The 20,361-nt window shown below is 43.0% G+C and overlaps 1 protein-coding gene across 3 annotated transcripts in view; it reads left to right on the plus strand.

Annotated features, from left to right (window-relative positions):
• The window catches only part of pax6 (paired box 6), a 115,235-nt gene that overhangs the window by 17,460 nt on the left and 77,414 nt on the right, over nucleotides 1-20,361 (plus strand). Inside the window, exon 1 of one of the 3 annotated variants that reach the window (XM_022250640.2) lies at nucleotides 18,123-19,400. The exons of 1 other annotated variant lie outside the window; for it this stretch is intronic. The gene's annotated coding sequence lies outside the window, so the exon portion shown is untranslated. Of the gene's footprint in view, nucleotides 1-18,122; nucleotides 19,401-20,361 lie in introns of those variants that run through there. One more of the 3 variants, XM_022250644.2, reaches the window with a different exon arrangement.

Below are 20,361 nucleotides of genomic sequence, written 5' to 3' on the forward strand. Positions count from 1 at the left end.
AAAAGACCCTAAAGATGAGGGGAGACTTCCTTGACGGTTAAAAAAGCAGATAATCCCCTAGGAGGTGGGTGGACAAAAAGACCCATGGTCGATTGACTGAAACAATAGCACATTAGTCGGAGGCACTCCGGGGCAGGGGTATTGAGCGAGCGACTTGGGGGTCAGCCCTCCGTTAGATTAGCCGTATTGTCGGTCGACGGGGGCTCACAAAAGCCGGGTAGGGGATCAATCTCCTAGTGGGGCTGGGATGAATGGATTGGCTTGCCAAGTGACACTCTTGTCGTGGGGGTTTTGAAAAGGATCGCGGTCGTTCCCCTTGCTGTCAACCTTGAAGCTCTACGTCTGTCAGAGGATATTTAGGACTGGGTAAGGTAGGGCTGGATGATTAAAACTGTTAGACCAATGAGAAAGGGGAAAGCAATCGATATAAGGGTATCGATAATTTCCTTGGAGAACACTAGCATTTTCTTCATGTCTTGGTTATCTGTTACAGTTTGCGATGACTTGCCATCTTTATATTATGTAATCACTTCTTCCACAGACCGTTGAGGGCGTTGCAGTTACCTAGCAACAATGACTGGTTCTCGTGAGCTGTTTAGCTTATAGTGAATGGGCGGGAACTTGATACTGTCGGTAGTCGCTGAGTTGTGAGTTGATTGGATTTGATAGATCTACCATGACCTATCTTGTCAGTTTCTTTGCTGTGCTCGGGTGGAAAAGCAAGACAGAAATGGTCGTTTTTGTTCACTTGAAATACTTTTTGTGTTTGCGATCGTAATTCTTTTCTTGGGCAATTGCCACTGAAACACTGAGGTCTTTTTACTTTGCCAATGATATCGTTAGCAATCCTATCACCATCGCACAGCAAGCAATATCGAGTTTGGACAAGTCCTTACACAAGACGGCACTGAGTCTTAATGGAATAGAGTAGATCTTTTCAATGAGACGATTCCTGTGTTGCCGTAAATGGCCCCTTTGAGCCGAAACTGACGCTGTCTCCTATTCATACAAAACAAACACAGCAGACCAGTGCTCCAAATTCTCGTATCTGTGATTTAGAGAATTAAAGAAGATTTCGTCGAAAAATCTTCAGAAATGGTGTTGTATTATCACGACGTCTGGCGTCGTTTGTGTCGTAAGTTACTCTTATCAAAGTACAGTTATTAAGTAATTCGAATCAATATGATAAGTCACCCTGATCACATCGGAACTGGTATCAAATGACTATTGTCAAGTCTAGAGTTATGTTTTTCAAGTCTCAACTCATCCAAGTCAAGTTTTGAGTGAATATCTCCAGTCAACATGGTCAAGTTTCTCAAGACACTTTGATCTGGTTTCATGTCACCATGGCTATGATATATGTCAAATCGTCATAGCCAAGTCCCAAGGTGCCTTTTCGAAGAGTCGGTATTTTTTCCCTTCTGAGCAGGAAGCCGATTTTTTCTGTTAGTTTAGCAAATTCAGCATTTTCAAACTCACATCAGCAATCCTGCAGATCTCAGGAAACCATGGATTCGGAAATTGGTCGCAGGGGAACGTCTTAAGCTGTCCCCTTCAAGCTAAAAGGAAGAGTTGGTGGGAGAGCAAGACTTGAATGACCCCATAGGGAGGGGCCGAAGACCTCTGCTGGTGACAGGGGCGTTTGAAGGGTTTCTACGCCCACCTATCGGGCATACAACAAAACCAAACTCAAAGAAGAGTAAAATGGCTTTTAGGCGTAGGACTGAGACCTTTTAATTAGACCGGGAAGTATATTTGGTGAGATAACTTCTTAAGGATTCTTCCACGCAATCGGGCTTCGGCGTCTAGTATTGTACAGGGAATTTCTTTAATTAACCTGACGGTCTTGCGGCTTTGAAACGGCCCTCCTGTACTAGTTGGACTTTAGAAGCATGTTATCATTTAATAGATTTGGCTCTCACATTTCGTGTATTTTTTCATCCAACTTGCGAGTGATTTTTGGTTAAATGTTGAATGTATAAGGAACAGGAAACTCCAAATGCAGCCAGTGCCGGGTAACATAGCATCACCAATCTCCATGCTATAATGTGGTGGTGGCTGTTGTCTGATGTGTGGTGGCCATCTTCTAACTTGGACTGTTTTAGGGGCTTTCAACTCCAGATGCACATGTTGTGAAATGAATTCTCCTCTAATGGAGCGTTGTAATTTGCTAATTGATTAACTCGACCTTAATACACCCAGATTTTGGAGCAAATTAACCGAATGATTGGTACTGTGGCTGCACACGTGTATCGGCTATCACTGACAGAAAAATCGAAAATTATCCAACCCGCTCGATAACGCAACCAAAATGCGAAGTTAATAAGTCGGAAACTACCGCTGGGTTAAGAACGTTGCAAGGAGTTTGTGCTGGATGGAGGCGGGTCGAGCGCTTCAAGTCCCAGGGATAAAAGCCCTTTCAATCGGTGAGTTCACGGGAGTTCATGAAAGATTTTGGGGTGATACTCCCTGTTTAGAGAAGAAATTGTATTATGACCGTATTACTGGGTGATAGCCGTAGGCCCACAGTCCGGGGATCGATTTAAACCGCTTCGATCCCCGATTTCAGGATGAGCGAGACAAGACAAACGGATAAAGCATCGTGTCAGAGATACTTCGTTAGTTTAGATAAAGAATCCACACAGTTGAGATCTTGTTGCAAAAATCACCAAAGATTTGCTCACTAGTTGGTTTCCTCATTTTCTGGAGACGCTGTCTTTTGCCCTATTGCCAGAACTGCACCTTTGAACCTATGCGGTGAAGACGGGTCGTCGACACCGCCAAAAGACTTGACGGTAATTTAGCCTGTGAAAATTGATGAGGCCATTTCTGGTATGAGTGTCTATTTTCAGGGGGCGATGAACAGCTTGGGACCGCTAGCTTTCATTATCCCCCTTATCAACCTTTGTGAGAAGTGTCGTTATGTGACAAGAGCAACTTAATAGACCTTTGCGTGTGCTTCGGTCCTTTCAAGCGTTGATACTTAGGATGAGAAAAATTGGCTAAATTGCCAATAAATGTGACTCCTTTATCTTCACAAGACGTAATCGGAATGAGAAGACAGAATAGACACCTCACAGCTAAACTTCGTGTAATTTACATATCGGCTTAATTAGATTAATATCAAAGCCAGACGAATTGGTGAGTTTAGAAAGTTGTTTGCTTTGTGCAATGAAATAATGAATGCATCACCCGCGCTTGGTGTAGGTAACCAGACATTTAACAGCATTAACAGCATCCAAGTCACCATGGTAGGTGTTTTTTCTAACTGTTGAGAAGAATGTATGTCCAATAATGTAAGTCTTCTTGAAGACGTCCCCCCCCCCAATGTTTTTAAGCTGTGTTCTTCTGGACTCAGCTCCCGGCCAGATTCTAAAATACACAACCACCCCTTTTTCACACCACAGACAATGCCATCTAGAAAACCTCATTAACAGTCGTATTGTCCGTCTCATACTGCCGTAAGCAACCGTCAAAAAGCCTAGAAATCACTGTTTTGTAGAAGGATGTGGAGAGATGATTCTTGTCACAGTCGCCAAGTTGGTATTGTCCAGGTGTAGTCCGGGATCAAAGGAGCAGCGGCGTGTCTGGCTGGGACGGCTCGCCAGGGAATCCACTTGGGAATTGCCCATCAAGTGTCATCTTAACTGTCGCTGATCCTCCACCGTTCCATCCCTGATTAACCGCAGGTATCAGGGTTCCTTGTGACGATTGTCAAGTAAGGATTCTGATGGGAGCAATTCAACGCCAATCGTGTCTTTTAGACAAAATCCCAATTTTGGCGCAGTCTAGATCCTTGTACAGCCTCCCCCGACGGTTCGAGGGTGATAAGATAAGGCCTAGTTAGTTGTTAGTCCCAACTCTCAAAATAGAATCAGTTCTCCTAGAGGCCGGTTTTGAAAATGAAACCAAACCAACTTCTTTCGGTTACTACGCTCCCCTGCTCAACTAAACGCTCCCCCTTGTAACCATTCTGTCCTCATCAAGGCAGATCCGTCATGAAAAAATGGAGGGACCATAATTCACAAAAATGGGCGCAGGGTGAGCAGCGTTTTAATGAATGGAACATATCAACAAGCTTGTCAGAGTTACACTCCATCACCTCAGTTTCTGTCCGCCCCCCCACGCACCCTTTCCCTAACCCTTACCCCAACGCTGCACCGCACCTTTGAGGGTACACCCCAAACGTCTCCAAGCCGCCTACTTGGTTGGGACCTGTTGCTTCACCTAATGCCTCACCCACCGACCACGAACGTCCCGTAAAAGCCGCTCCATTCGAGCGGATACTTGCGGACGTTGATAGGTCCCGGTATGAGAACTATGTAGTCTCAAGTTTCAGTTCTCAGACCAGGGGAGGGTTGCCATCGATACCCAGCCTGAGAGGATTCTTGGGTAGGGGTGAGATGGTCTGTGCTTGGACTCATAACCCAATCCTCTGTTTCCCCAACCTGCCAGCTGTCGTGGCCCTGCAACACTCACTTGATATTTGTAGGTTGTGTAAACTGTTTACTGAAGTCCCCGTTGACATAACGCCTGTTGATGCAAACACACCCTTCTGATCGTCGTGAGAAGATCTGCTGAGATTTCTGCAACTGGAGATGATTTGTTAATGATTACAAAAAAACAACCCATACAGCTAAAGCCAATTCACATTTCAAACAGTAGAAAGTTTAATTTTCAGTTTTGGAACTTTTTGGATATTGCTGTGTTTTATTAGAATTTTGATAATCCAGAAGTTCGTTGGTCTCTTTTCAAGATTAGAATGGAAATTCTGTTTCTAACATGGAGCTATGTAGCTTCATGTTTACAAGTGGTAGTTAAGTCTTCTGTCTTTAAAGTTTAGTTGCAGTATATGTGACAGTGTTTAATTTCAAACTTTACTTCGTTGCCGCTGCTTTGTGCACTCCTGGCAAACAAAGACCCCGAAAAAGACACGTCTTTGTCAGTTATGGAGGCAGCCAAAAGCTCACACCATCAAGTCATTTCAAAACAACCGGATTTATGGCAGGCGGCCTTTTAAGTGGGATTTTGGTTCGTTCCCGTCTTTCTCTTTGGTCTGAATACTGAGCAGGGGAGAATGACCTCGCCGTCAACAGATGCCCAGGCCCCCGCCTGACCTTCGATCTTTGTCCGCTGATATCTTACACCATTGCTCGTTGTTAGTCCTTCTTTTAAGATCACGCGGACGCGTTCTTGGCATTTTTATTTTCATTACAGCTGTCTTTAATGTCACTTGCGATTTGTTTGCTACTCTAGCAAAAAGTAGTTGTTTGTTCGTCTCTGTCTTTTTCACTCTTTGAAACATTATTGCCATATATTTGGACGCCGTTTTACCACCATGCGTTTGCGTGGTTATTAAATTAGTCCCCTTGTGATCAGCATCAAGTAATGGAGACGTTTTCAACACCCTTGTGTTGCAACGAAGATCCTGATTGGTCAATTAAACTTTGATCCTCTTTCAGTGTACAATGCAGAATAATTTGACCACTCTTGTTGTCATGGAGATATACATAGTGTGGCTATTCAGCTTCGTTTGAGAACCTTAAATCTTATCCAGAAATAATCCTGTAGAATGGCAGTAGAGATGGCGTCCGTGGTATAATCCAAAGTCGTGGTGATGTAACGAAGTCCTGTTTGGCTCTGACTTACAACCTCATTCCCAAGCTGTGGCTAGCCATGCATGTTTGTGTGCACCATTCTCGTACCCTTGAATGCATGACTGACCCCATTGATCAAATTACGAGGTTGTCGACCCCAAATAAATGATCACTAACCGACCGTGACCATATTGATAATCGATTCTCCCGGTCAAATCAATCACTGTTCCTTCCTGAAGAATGTGACTGAGATTGCGCCAAGTAGGCAATACTGTTGTAACCGCTGTACTAGGTCAAGATACAATGTAGAACCCGTCCATGGGATTTCCCAGTCTCACAATGGGAGGGACAAAACTGCATTTGTTAATTTCTTGGCACGGAAGTCTTTGTCGCAACAGTTTAAACCATTTGAAAATCGTCATTACCTGAACAGTATTGGCTTTATTTCATAGATATTTGAATTCTCTGTGCGTTTTGGGTGTCGAGCGCTTAAATTAATCGCGACCATTTTTAAAACATTGCGCATCTGTAATGAGTAATGCATCTGGAGATGAGTACTTATTAGGTAAACAGGTTCACATGGGATGTGTGTTGTGGCTGTGTAAAACTAGTCGAATTGATTTAAACAAAAGCGCACGTTTCTACAGCCATTGTGAGTTTTTGAGCTCCTGTTATCATGGAAAATTTTGTGTAAAAAGCACTTTTGTCTGCCTTGGAACAATGTCATGTTACTACAGTTTTGACGTTTTTGTGTAAACTTTTTTTCCTTTTTGGTACGTTTTAGGAGGTAGGAAGTATTTAGCCCAGCGGTACCCTGGGACTTTACGACATTTAGACATGTTTTTTTCAGAGTGTGTAATCTTGGTCGACAGTCCCTTGTAGGAAATGCTTGAAGCTGAGGGATGTTTGAAAATGGAGCTTGTTTCACAGTTCGCTAGTTGTGAAATCAAGCATAACATCTCATGTCCCCCAGAAGTTAAACACTCCTCCCTCGGTAAAGTGTGGCACAAAGTAGGGGTCTTTGACACTACAGAGGTCATGGGGCTTTTTACCCTGGCGCAACTCTCCTTTCAATTTCGGTAACAATGCCCAGCCTTTCCGGACATCACACAGAACCACATTCTATTTTGACAGTTTCTCCAGCCAAGCGAGTAGTGGCTTGATTCATTTCCATTTTACCAGAGGAAACTCAAAGAAAAAAAGTGGGTCCTTGCCGAGGTAGTCTAAAATGTTACGCTCGTCAACAAGTGAAACAATAGGTAGCGGGATTTAGAGGCTCGTGGTACCGGTAAAAGACCTCTGAAGCCCCCGCGGGGGTAGCGGACACTGTCTGGTCCGGTGCCCGTTGGGTCTTCATGCTTTGTCGGCGCTAATCTTGCCCCGTTGTGTTGGCCCTAAGATACCTGTTCTCAGTTACAAGTAAGTAAACAGTTACCAAAACGGGAGCAATGAACCACAAAGGGGTAAACACCGATTCCCTCAACACAGAAGGAGGATGTTTTTCCTGCGCCTTTGAGAGCTAGTTTGCCGGTCCAGAGGATGTTAAGAGAAACGTAAAGAAAGGAGAATAATTGAAAATCTCAAATGGGAAAAGATACATTTAATAGCCTGATGCGTTTAAGAACAACCACAATGGATAAATGGACGGCTGTACAAAACAAAAATTGCAACAACCTGTTTCCTTTAACAATTCCTTGCTTCGCTTCAGCAGAAATGCTAACACAAAAATAACTGATGCACGTTTCACACAATTCTGCTGTTCGTCAGCACCTGTAGGGGTGAAGGGGGGTATATAGTCGCTCCCTTAAGCATCCACGTCTGATACCCTCGCTATTGCCCAATAATAGACATACCAGTCGCCCTATGTGGGCCAATAATCTTTACTCCAATAAGTTTATCACGTGTTTCTTTCAACCTAAGAAAAGGTGCACAAACTTGTAATTAACTCAGCTGCCAACTCAGCCGTGCCGGAATAACCCTCGAAGTTAATGCGCAAGTAAAGTAAATGTCCTAAGTAAAACACTCCTGTGCGCACGCGCTCAGTAAGCGAGGGTAAACTCGTCACGATGTGATTTCTGCACGCCCATTGACGAAGAAGAATAAACCTAGGAAGTTACGCTATACAAGCATGATGTCTTGGCGTGGAATTAACCGTTCGCCCGTGGCCAGTTACCGTGTCAAATTAGCCGTGACAGTTTAGGTACTGCTGTGCGAGTGTTGGCATTGCTATCATTACTAGTTACGTTACTTGTCAGGTTTCTGTAAACAGAACCGAATTAAAGTGATCGGAACTGAGGAATGCATGTTGTTTTTAAGTTCCCTGCACTGGTTAAACGTTTTTTTGCTGGTGGGGGGGGGGCGTTTGGAATTTCCAAAGATCTTCCCTATTACTTCAGAAATCTTAATACAAAATGCAGCGTCGCAACCTTTCATCTGGCATATTCTTCTTAAAGTTTAAATCTTGAAAACATTTTCACGTCTTTTCTAGAAAGGAAGTAGCTTACTTGTAATTGAATAAATGCCAACACTAGTAAAGCTGGCAAGTGTAATTTAAAACCGGAAGTTACATAATATTGGTTGACTTACACTCCACTTACACGCTTTCTGGCTGATACAAACTGCATGTCTTTTGATGAGACGACCCACAGTTAAAAATAATTTCATGTCTGAAATAATATTTAACATTTTGAACAACCTTGATTAACATTTTAAACAAGGTTGTTCGTGTACCCTGCTTAAACAGGAGATTAAAGGATTTTCACCATTGGACTGAAGTATTCAAGCAATATGCTCCTATGTTGAAGTAAAGTAGACAGAGATGTAACAGTGGGAAGGTACCACGCACGGGCCATACACCTGTAATTGTCTATCCTGACACTTGTTATTCAATTGGGAGACCTTAACCACGTTGGCCGTCTGATGTACGGGTGAACGCCGAGCAGCTACGTTCGCGCACGCATAAAACACTTTGGAGTAGCGATAAGGAATATTTGTACTTTCCATCGATTCAAGTGTTTTCAGAATAGTGTTTCTTAACGGGAACGAAATGGAAAGAAAGCAACGGAAATGTTTCAGTTTGTTCGTTCTAGTCGCGCTCACTGACGGAGTCTTGGTATACAGACACCCAAATTATACTCATATCAGTATGTTGACTTCTTAAAGGAGATCAAGTAATAGCGTGTAAGATGGAAGTAACCGATATTAAATAGAGACAAGGGCCGCTCGATCTTAAAATTAGCCCGCCCTACGCGCCCCTGGTCGTCCCGCCAAAATTTCTACCAAGGACTAACTACGCCATGCGCTCCGGCAACTTTCATCAAATCTCCCACCAAATTTCCCAGGCGAGTTACCGCGTCGACAGTGCCCGGTACGTTCCTGCGTCTCGTCAACAGATGGCAATTGTTTGTCTAGTAAACACCAAACAGTCTTACGGCAAAACTAAACATGTCATCCCTTTTGGAACAGAAATTGTTTCCATGAGAACAGAAACTACGGAAATTAATTCCTTCTCTGCCACGGAACTTGCGGACGGCTATGTGGCCAATTGAAATCGTATGCAAACCATCACACATCTACGAATGTCCACCAAGGTTCAACACACAAAAATTACCTGTTGACTTTTTACCTTGCCTTCAGTAAAAGGTCTCCAAGCGAGGTTCTGTTTCAACAAAAATATTTAAGATTTGTCGACTTGATGGAATCTGAGAGTGATAATGGTTATTTAACTTTCGATCCAAGAGGAATTTCCAACATCTTAGAAATCGTTCATTCAAAGCTTCACTTTGTCTTTACTTCTGACAAAAGTTTTCAAGATCAAAAATTACTCATGGGGCAAGAATGCTGAAAGGAAGCCTATTCTTCGATTTGAAATGCTTCCCGAAATATTACAAAGACAGCCATATCCCCCTAAACTGCAGTTCAGTTATGTGTGGCTGAAATTAGAAGGAAATAAAAGAGTCGGATATGAATAGAATTTTGCTTTGATTGGACAGGTGTCTACAACATTAGAATACAATTCCAAGAAAGGTAAAATCGTTGGTTAATTGCCAAGTGCCCATTAAGAGCACCCTTTCCCCTGTAATGCACTTTTGAAGTACCCCACGGCTCTCTCGAATCGATTTTTCCATCTTTGCTCATTTCGTCTTTGCTCAATCCTCTTTCCTCCTGTTCTTCTCGAGAGTTCTCGTACTAACGGCAGCTGATGATCACGCAATCACCCCATCAGAAGAGCAATTTGCAATCTACCTCTGAGCAGACGACGACTTCGTTTCCCGCTCAAAAATTGCACTTTCTGTCCATTTCCCGCGGCGGTCTCATCATCAGTTGCTCCGTGTGGTTATACCCATACTGCTTTGCACCTGTTCCCAGCATGCCCTGCGGCAATGCCATTTAATATACCTGGGGTCAGACAGGGTTAAGCACGAAGGAGAAAAACAAAATTCTGAGTGTGATATCCCATATTTTCTGAATTAGACGAATAAACCATTTGAAATCAAAAGTTCATTTTTCTATTTAAAAAAAATGACCATAGCGCTTGTGTTTTCGATTTGACCTTTGACCATTCCTGCCTCTTCGAAAAATGTTCCACTTTTGCCACACTTCGGCATTACAGGTCGTAGAACTCATGAACTCTGGTAACAAATGAAATTGAAATCTGAAATGTGAGTAGGTTGTTTCATTTGTTTCTTATTCTTCCTTCCTTGTGATGCATAGTCGTTTGCAAATGAATTGTTTTTATATCTGAAAATAGTCGCGAAATTTGTGCTTCAAACTCTACCTCTGCTTTCATTTCTGTGTTTGTTAAGCTGTTTTCAGTACTGAGCACTATGAAGAAGTGTATTACAACATGCAATATGCCTTGCTGCCCAAATCTTCTTGCCTATGAAAACATCTACACCATTGCTATCACTTTGTTTGATGATTCCGGTTAGTAAGGAGTCACTAAGCTATTCCAGGCAATCGGAAACGCCCTGGTGCGCACTGAGAGTACATTGCCATCTGTGTCACTTCCCTCAATGCCGACTCGTATCCTCTCTTGGCGTGTCCAGGCCAGAATCACGGTCAATGCTGGCTTCGTAGAACCCGTTGTCCCTTCAGCCGGACTCCATTGGGTTTTTGATAGTTTCCCGTTCATTTTAATCGATTTGCCTTCTGTCCAAATTCTTCCAAATCATTCACAGGTCGAAAACGGTACATGATTTGTTTTAACTACACTGTATGCACGAGTGGGACAAGAACATGAAATGTCATAGGATCTTTTTATTCATGCTTCCAGTCAAAGTTTCTATCGTAGAATTCCCTTTTCAAACACAGTAACAAATCTTAGCATTTTGGCTACCCTCTCTAAATTCCTTAGGTTATGTTTTTCCATGATTTTTTTTCGCCTATTCCGCCAATTATTTTAGCATGCACTCAGCTTTTGTGTTTTGTTGCTATGGGGAGTTATTTTTTTTAATAAGGACATCATCTTTCAGACAGAATAACATGAAATATGTTCCAAGCAAAATAATAGCGTGTGGAAAATAAGAGAAATCCAGAATCCTTCAAGTTCAGCATGCTGAAACGAAACACTGTATGTACAAACGGAATTACCTCCCTAAGTACCTCAAGCTGTAGACATCCATTGTCTGACTTCTCTTTCCGTTTGTCCAACTCTTTGTTTTGATTTTGGCGCATTTCATGCGGAAGGACCTTGACCATGCTTTACACTTTGCTCAGCTGTAATGGCACACTTACCCACTTCTATTGTTTGGAGTACTTTTGCCCTGTCACTTTTTGCATACAGTAGCCACATTGCCATGGTAATATTGGGCAAAATAATACAAATTTTGAAAAACAAGGAAAGATTACGATTACAAAGTGCAAACAGTTAATTATCCATTGCTGTGTTCACGTCCTAAAGCTTTATTTCAAATCCATATCTGTGTATCAGTTTAAGCAAACGACAACCTCATTAATTAATATTCTTTTCTCTGTTTTTAACCAATCCACTCTGAATGTTTCCGATCCATGCACATGTGGCCGTCCGACGGGGAAGATCTCTTTACGTGAGAACACATTGCTTGGTATTCTGAAGCAAACAGAACATCCAGATTCGCAAACGGCATTTATTCACATTTCTTACTCAACTCTCCTGGTAAACAGACGCCTTGATCGGCAGGAATTATGACAGCTACCTGCCAGGGGCCCAGGAAGTATTTACCGCAGCCCCCATCCGTTCTGTCCCCCCTATTCTTTCCCTCTCTCTTTTTCTCCCAGGCTTGCAGCGGCTCCGGCCCCACCGTCAACACCTGTGATTGCCCCTACGCCCCCCCCCCTCCGATGGTGTTGTTTTGTCCCGGCACAGTCTTGACTTTTCTCTTGACTGTAATCCGAACTCCGGTGCACAAGAAAAGACCCCGTGCAGAAAGTCCGAATGCACGGCGGATGGCCTCGGGGCATTGAGCACAAAGTTTTCATATCAGAAGGAGAAAAGGGAAAACTCTCATTGATGTAGGATTAGGGATAAAAGTAACAGAATTCGGTAGCTTTCTGGCGGTTTGGAACGGGGAAAACAACTTATGTGGGTATGCAGAAAGCCGCAACTTCGACAAACAGGTCACAGGACTTTTGAATGGGTTTTGAGGGGTTTAAAAATACGAGGCCTGTTTGTTATTCGCCAGCTTGTGCAAGCTGACGCTGAATGGGAAAAAAATCACTAATGAGTCTATGTGGAAATATGATTGGAAAGCAGTAATATTCAATCTTGAAATAATACGCGAGGGTCGAATTTGCAGTGCCTCTTCGGGCAAATAACCGTCCATGGTTGAAGTAAACCAGTGTAGCTTTTCACAGAGAGCCGGGATGGAATGTCCCATTCACTTTAACATCGTGACAGGTCCCCACATCCTAATCGAACTCAGCTACAAACCAAGGACGAAGGGATGAAGGCAAAACTTGCAACTAATCTCGAATAAACCAAACCTTAATCCCAGAGTGGTATGAAGTTTCCACAGCTCAGCTCAGCTCATGTTGATGTAACCTTACCCGTCAACTCATGATATTCTCTCAGTGAATAATCTTGTATTTTTTTTATTCCAGGCCAGCATTTTGGGATGAACCCTGCCGCTCTATGTCTCTTTAATTTCATATCAATTTGATTATCCTGCAAGCTCTTGTTCTTAATTTTTAGAACGATTATCTTTACGCCCAAGGTAATATTTCATTTTAAATTTCAATTTATTGTTCACACTAAAAAGCACTGAAATTAAAGTTTTTAGACAAATAATGATTCAGACCCATGAAATATGTTTTCATCTGTAACTACTAGATCTTTTAAGTTGCACGATAGGGTGCAAACATTATAAGGCAAATAATGATTTAATCTTTCTCTACACGATAAAAATTTGGAAAGAAATAATGAAATATAATCACATCCTCAGTTGTTATCTAAATACCAATCTACATCCAAAGATCACTTTAAAGATGTAGCACCGGCAATGTTTTTGGACGAGGTTACATCCTCGTACGCCTACAGCCTTGCGGCCATAAATGGTAAGTTGTATTTTGGGACCAGTCTGGGACGGATGAATTGAGCGCAAGTCGACAACAATACGCGAAAAGTACACGGAACCTTTCAGTATACGGGTTGTTTTCTTAAGGGTGGTTAGTAGTGGCGAACTAGAGAGTTGGACTTTCGAAACGGCGCTGACTTTAAGGATGGCAAGGGAACAATCATTGTTGTTATGGGGGAGAATTTCCTTTGGGGTTGCAGAATAGGAAGTGATTTCATGTTCATCAACAACACGAACCGTGTAGAGGGAAGCGTTTACCGAATAATGAAGTCAAAGTTCCGGTGATTTGCTTTAGATGATAGCAAGGCTCAGAACTAATTCATCCATTTCATATTTCAGTTTTGATTAGATTTGATATGACTACGTTGTTTATCTTTCCCTTTCTGTACCAGGATAGGCAGCTTAAGTTGAAGTTTTCAGAGTCCTAAGACAGCCTCTTGTCCAGATAAAAACCACTCGGATTCTGATTTTTCCACAACTGATCAGAGTTAGTTTTGTCATCAACTTAGAGTAACTTAAGGCTGTGAATATTCATGACAATCTCGAGAGCATCATTCTCATTATGTGTCAGAATTTGTTTCATTGATTTTCAAAAACACTAATCTTAAAAACGTGGTTCTCTTTTGAGCGACTGATGCCCAACCTTGACACTGTGAACCTGCGTCACTGGGTTCAGATTAACTCAGTCGTAAATATGGTGTTCTTGACTTGAATTGTGGCTTCAAAACAACATGAATTGACCGGTGAGTCACTCGGCCACGTTAATTTTCCTTTGCGTTTGACATGCAGTCCAATTGTAGGTCATCAGTAGTCATCAAATATTCAGCCCAAGTTGGCTATACTTATTTAGAACAGCATAATTCATCGAAGAAAAAGTTATGGTTGCGTATTATTTTTCTTTCAATCCATAGACCTCTGGGCTCTACATGAGAAATGCAGTTTTTAAAGGAGATCAAACCAAGAATGCATAAATTCGACGGACTGTTCAACATTGCCGATCAGACTACCAATTTTCGTTACATTTTTTTCTCCTAATTACATCAGGCTGCTAGATACCTTTTTGTAGTTTGAAATCTGAAGTTTATTATAATTAACAGGTTCCTCTACTAATTACATACACAATGCAGCATGTGCTTGTCCTTAATGGTCAACTTCGGCTCATATGGCGGTCAAAATTATCGGGCGTCCAAATTCGTGCATTGAGCATCATGAATGGCAAAAAAGGATTTACATCTAAGAGATTTTGAAGAATTTTAACCTTGCACCTCTTTTCAAGTCCTTCGTTTTTTGAGGTAGCATTTTAGTATAATTCCCACTCACTGTTAGTCTTTTGATTAAAAACAGAATTACCTTCAAAAGGAAACCTTGATTCGCAGACTCGCTGTGCCTGTCATACGACACATCTTCGTTGAAATTAAACTACGTCTGGAGCAGCGGACGACTGTTGCATGTATTATCTCCACCTTGACTCATTTTTCACTAGTAGTGTAATACGGCTCAAGCATGGAACCAACTGACTTTATTCGAAATTTCCAAAAATGACCTTTCAGATTCAGGTCAAGTCAATTTCTTGGAGAACGTGGATGTACCTCTCTTGGTCGGGTCTTGTTGGGCATCTCTGCAGGCAGTGCGAAACAGTGTTGTAACTAAGTCATTTTTTCCAAGTCAAGTCTCAAGGCCGACTCGAGTCCAAGTCAACAACACTGGTACGAAAGCTGAAGTAACATGAATGTGCGGCAAGTTGTCATTGTAGGCAATCTCGATGGGAACTCATGCAGTGAATAGTCATTGACTTGGTTGGCTTGACCAGTGGGGGTTAGCGTCAACCGCTGTCCACTCCCCGTTAATCCCACCCTCCGGCCTATGTCGGTGTCTAACCTTTCCGATGGTCACTTTGCTTCCATGATGCAGTCAAAGAGGAAGGAACTCAATTCAACAAGTGGTTCGGTCATCTACAGAGCAATTTGTAAAGCTGTGGTCAATCGATTGATTAATCAAGATCGACGCTGTTTCCAAACATTTCAATATGAAATCATTTGTCACAGCCTGAATTGCCATGAAAGGGGGGTCTTTGAAACACCGCGGCTATTTTGGGAAGTATAAAGGAGAGTAATCTCCAGAGACTGAGGGCCCCAAATTTTAATACAAACGAAGAGAATGTTTTTTCATTTCAAAAGAACATCATCGGTTTCTAGTTATATTTGTGGGGAACCAAACCTACCTACCCTAGTTTGAAAGTTGACAGACAACTTTTGAAAGAATTCAAAGTGCGACCGCAGTGTTTGAAAAGTGCAATGTTCCTTTCAACTAAAAAAAAATCAAGGTACATTGAATTTTTTTTAAGCATTCGCAAATAGGAACTGTTCATTTGCACATCTACGTGTACAAGAGAGTTGGTAAAGCCCGAAATTTGGGGGAATTTGTATGCAGTTGATGGAGATAGAAAGGGTGAATATAGCTAGGCTTGGAAAGCATGTAACAGCGTGTATATGGTTCGTGATCATGGTCACTGTGAGGATAGGTTATGTGATTGACAGATTCGTCCTCATTTCTTAAGGCGTGTGATAAAAGTGTTTATAGATGACCAACTCTTGTCTATTTTGAACAATGTTTATTATGCTTCATTTTGTTGGGTCAAACTGTTAAGAAACTCAACCCGTTTCAACACTGTGTCTTTTCACTAAGACTGATTATATAACAGGTCCGCTGTTGTCTTTGCGGCTAGGGTGTGAAGACTTTTTGGGTAGAGGTTGGCCCAACCTCCGGGGGGAACTTCGCAGGAAAGGGTGTGAATTGTCTCTTTCCGGACCACATACGAACAAAAACTTGCCATCTGCCCCGTTCGGGGTGGTCGAGTTTGCCACATCCAGTGCAATGGTGGACGGTGCGATTCCACGAAAGGTAACTGTTTTATTTAATGTTTAAAGTTGAATTTCACAGTGGAGTTTCTCTAATTCTTCTCTCAACAACTGAAATGTGGGGACATGTGCTACACGTGAGTGGTCATCTCCGGTAATGCAACTTGATCTGCTTCGATTGGATACGTCCATCAAAAACCATCGCTCTGAAAACTGAGAGTTTTACTCACCAAGGTGGCTGGACTTTGTTTTATCGAAAAACAGAGTACGCAGGGATAATGATTCCAATCCCTACTAACCAAAGTTCCTGCATCCACATAAATTGTCTCATCAGTTCTCGTAGGATGACTACATATCACATCCCTCTATCTTCGCCATTTCCTTATCCCTGTCTGAATCTTGCCAAGTCCCCACGGACTGAGGACAAAAAAATTAGGGCCATCAAATTTGGCAATCGTCTCATCGGGCTAGTGGCCTGAGCGAGTTGCTGGTATACGGCAGCGCTAGCCGCGAGTGCGTCCCAACGGTCCAACCTTTTTCCCTGGGGCGCTACTTTGCCGTTGCCCAGCCAGGACCGCAGGCTCCCGGACTCGCTCGATCGGCTCCCGGTAGTGCGGGTGAAAAAAGGCGACTTAATTTCCCCTGTGTTGCTTTCGAGCCCCTGGTTCCGTGTTGTTCTAACGACGCCAGCTCTCTTGCAGATGGGGAGGGTTTTCTGTGTTGTTTTTTGGGGGGTCGGTAGGTAAGGATTGATGGGAGTTTGGGGAAGGGTATATCTAGAGAGGTTAAATTGCTCGTGGCAATCACGAGTGGCATAACTGCTCGAAACACGGTAGAAAAAAACTTTGAAGAACCATAGTGAAATTAGGAGAAAAGGTAAAGTTGTTAATGTGAAAATCCTGCTCCTGAATTTTTTCAGCGAGCTGCTCATTTACCAGTGAGCCGTCATGGATGTTGTGTTACTTTTTCCGCCAATTTATGACAGGTAAGAGATTGGATTTCTAATCTCCTCCAGTTTCGTCGTCGGTGTTAGAGTGAAATGCCAACAGCAACTGTCTATCCACAAGTGTGCTTTAATTTGAATTACATTTTATTTTAAACGCTTTTGGGGGTATACCCCGAGCGCGCCATGTGGGCCTCATATTCCAAGGCCTTTTTTCCCAGGAGCACTCATTTTGAATCCAGAGTCACCTCATTGTGAATCCAAATCAAGATGGCGGCCTACTATACAGGTCCATGCCCAGCCAGTCCCATCGTCATGCCCCGTTTCCTCATCGCATATGTGCACGCTTCACGTATACAGAGACGCCTTGGTTTACCGGCCGTGTCAATTTTGAGCCCGAAATGTCTTCACCAATTCATGTCATTTATGATTGCGCGCGCTTCTTCAAGCGTTTGCTTACTCACAACACGGGTAAGCCATTTATTATAGATGGGGCTAGGGTCGGAAAAATGGGGATGCTGGATGGAGCAGACAGGTATCATTTTAAAAAGTAATGCATACAGTTTGGAGATGGTTTGTGTTATTTTAATTTGATATCAGAAATCGCTTTTAGTGTTATCTTGTACCGTGTCGTCACATCTAGTTATTTTGAGACTCGTCTCACAAGTTGTGTCTTGTAAAGCGAGTATGTCTTCCCCCCCCAAAAAAAAAACTGTATCCCAAAATCCCGGAGACAAACTGTCTTCTGTCGCTACAATCCCATGGGTCTGGAAGCTAATGAGTTATGTGACCGTGCTTTGGTGTGAAGAGTGCAGCTACTTTGTCTTCAGTTAGAATCACAATTGAGAGAAAGGAACACGTGAGAAAAGTTTGTGTCCTAGTTCTACGGCGTCAGGTCCTGTGATGTGAGGGGCAGCAGGTATTTGGGTCCGGTACCCCCTGGATACAATCAAAGGATAGCTTCCCAGAGCCTTTGTGTATATTAAGGAAGAGTTGACCAACTCGAAGCCCCGCCCACGCTATGAATAATTGATACGCAAGATCCCTTGTTTCACGGCAAGGTCTGTGACATGAGTCGGGTACCCTGTCTTACCGTGTGCATAACCGAATCAATATCGAATACTGCAGGTCCATGTGAGAGCTTCTATAATAAACTACTGTCACTACCGCTGTGCTCTTGGAATAACAAAAGCGAGTAGGGAAATGCTATGAATGGTTCGAACCGGACAAGAAAAGTGCAAAGAAGGTTGTTTCCTCAGGAGAGCGAATGTATGGAGCAGTAGAGTCTCCGGTAGTTAAAGACCTTGGTTTCACGTCAAGTTTTTTCGGGAGCCAAAACACTGCATGCGCCGTAGAACCACCGTGTGTTCTTCGCTTCAGTGAACAGGGCCCGTGTCCAATGTCCGCTGGAATTCGACCGGCCACAACGTATTAATCGGTCAGTGACTGCTCATGTCATCCAACCGTACACAAAAACTCCCTTGTAGTGTTTCGTCTCATCTTATTTTCTTTGGCCTATTCACGGCCTGACTCGAAATAAGTCTCCGTTGTTGGTTGGTTGGCTGGCTGACTGCCGAGAGATCTCACTGTCTTTAGAGACTGTCTCACCGCTGTAGCCACTCGAGTTTCACCACAACCCAACAAACAGACTGAAACATCTGTAACCAACTAGCAACTGGCAACTTGAGACCCTGACAGCTAGCCACCATCACTCTGGGAAAAAAATCTCCAAGAGATTTCTGGGGGTCTCAAGCTCCAATGTCTTTTTGACTCAACCGTTGCCGAAAGGTACACCGATTTAATTACGGCGAGTTTTGCTCCGAGAAAATTACCTGGGCGGGTCTTAAGGAGTCTGTCACGGGAAGCAGACGGGGGCTAGGATCTAGCGATCCTGGCTGAGTCGAATCTGGACAGCTTGGTGTGTTTAGCGGGCTGTTCCATCAAGCTTGCCCCCCCGAGGCTCAGCGCTCTACCCGGCCCACCGTGCCTTCATCATCGGGCGGCGCACGGGGACTGTCAGCCTCGCCGGCCCGGGCTGCGTCATCGGTACTTGCGCTCGGAGCGAGGGAGGGTTTTCCCGCGGTATAATCGACAGCAATTGGACATTGATTGGACCGAACTCGAGGCTGTGGTCAGTCTTCCGGTCACCAGAACTTATTGAAGACAATTTCATCCACCTCCATGCCTGCTGTACATCGACTGCAAATCCCCTACCCCCGTCTCGTGTCGATCGCAGAGTGAACACTGCATTCACTGCTTCTTCTCTTTCAACTGACTGACCGCACAATATAACGGGCACAGTCACCAAGAGTAGATTACTGGAATTACTTCCGACCAAGCGGAACAGCGTCAACAGCAGAGGCTTATCGCCACCCAAAAACCAACCGGGACGTTTGGACCAAAACACCCGTCAGGTTCCAGTGGAATCACGGTGCTTTTTACTTGCACGGTGAGTCACAATCTAATCAGGCTGTGATAGCTCTAATGAATTACAGACCAAGTGACTTGGCATTCACTAACTTTTTCACGTTAACTGGGTAAATTATACAACCAAACACCATTGCCATTTCCTGATTTCGTGTAACCTGGTAACCGGAACCACATGTCTCACTCAAAAATATCGACGAGGAGGCCTGTTTCCACTTTCCGTTTTGTGGATTAGATCCAAAGACAAAAACTCCGGGAGAGCAAAGAAAACCATTCCTGCTAAATCCTACATTAAAACATTATTTTTCCCTTTGCTTTTGTTTTCAATGAAATGTAAGACTTAGGGCATGGCAAATCAGCATTGTCATTAATTTATGACCACTTGATGATAATCTATAATCAGGTGTTGATCGATAAAAGCAGTTTTTATTTGTCCGTGTAAACTGTGAGAGTATCGCTGCTCTGTTTTCATTGTGTTCTTGGTGAGACTATATAAGTACACTTCGATTTGTTCTTTGAACATATCGGACCTCCAACATGTCCACCTTCGGTCCGGTTATTTAAAATCAGAGAAATATATCGCCTGCTCATTTTACTATAAACCGCGTGGACATCGTGGATTTTAGGGCTTGGTTCTGGCTCTGTATCGTGTAGATACATCGGCCAACGAATTCCTACGAGTTGACGATACAGCCCCGAGGATTTATAGAAATACTCATGATCTGAATTGCTGTCGACCTTAACTTTTTTTCAAGTGTATTCCAAAAAGGTTAAATTGCATAGCTAGGCAATCAGAACATAAAGAATTGACTGTCACCTTGACAATCCAAATGAGATATATCCAAATGTTCTCTTGTATTCTTTTCTTTAAAAGATGGGAAAAAAGAACAATACCCTTAGAGTTCATGATTTAATGATGATAGCAATTGTTCATGAAATCCGAGTCAAAAAGTTTTTGAGAATTATATGACGGGCAGCTCCTT

Source organism: Acanthaster planci, linkage group LG20 (genome assembly GCF_054643075.1).
Source record: "Acanthaster planci isolate LZ-2023a linkage group LG20, COTS_SCS, whole genome shotgun sequence".
Lineage (NCBI taxonomy): Eukaryota > Metazoa > Echinodermata > Asteroidea > Valvatida > Acanthasteridae > Acanthaster > Acanthaster planci.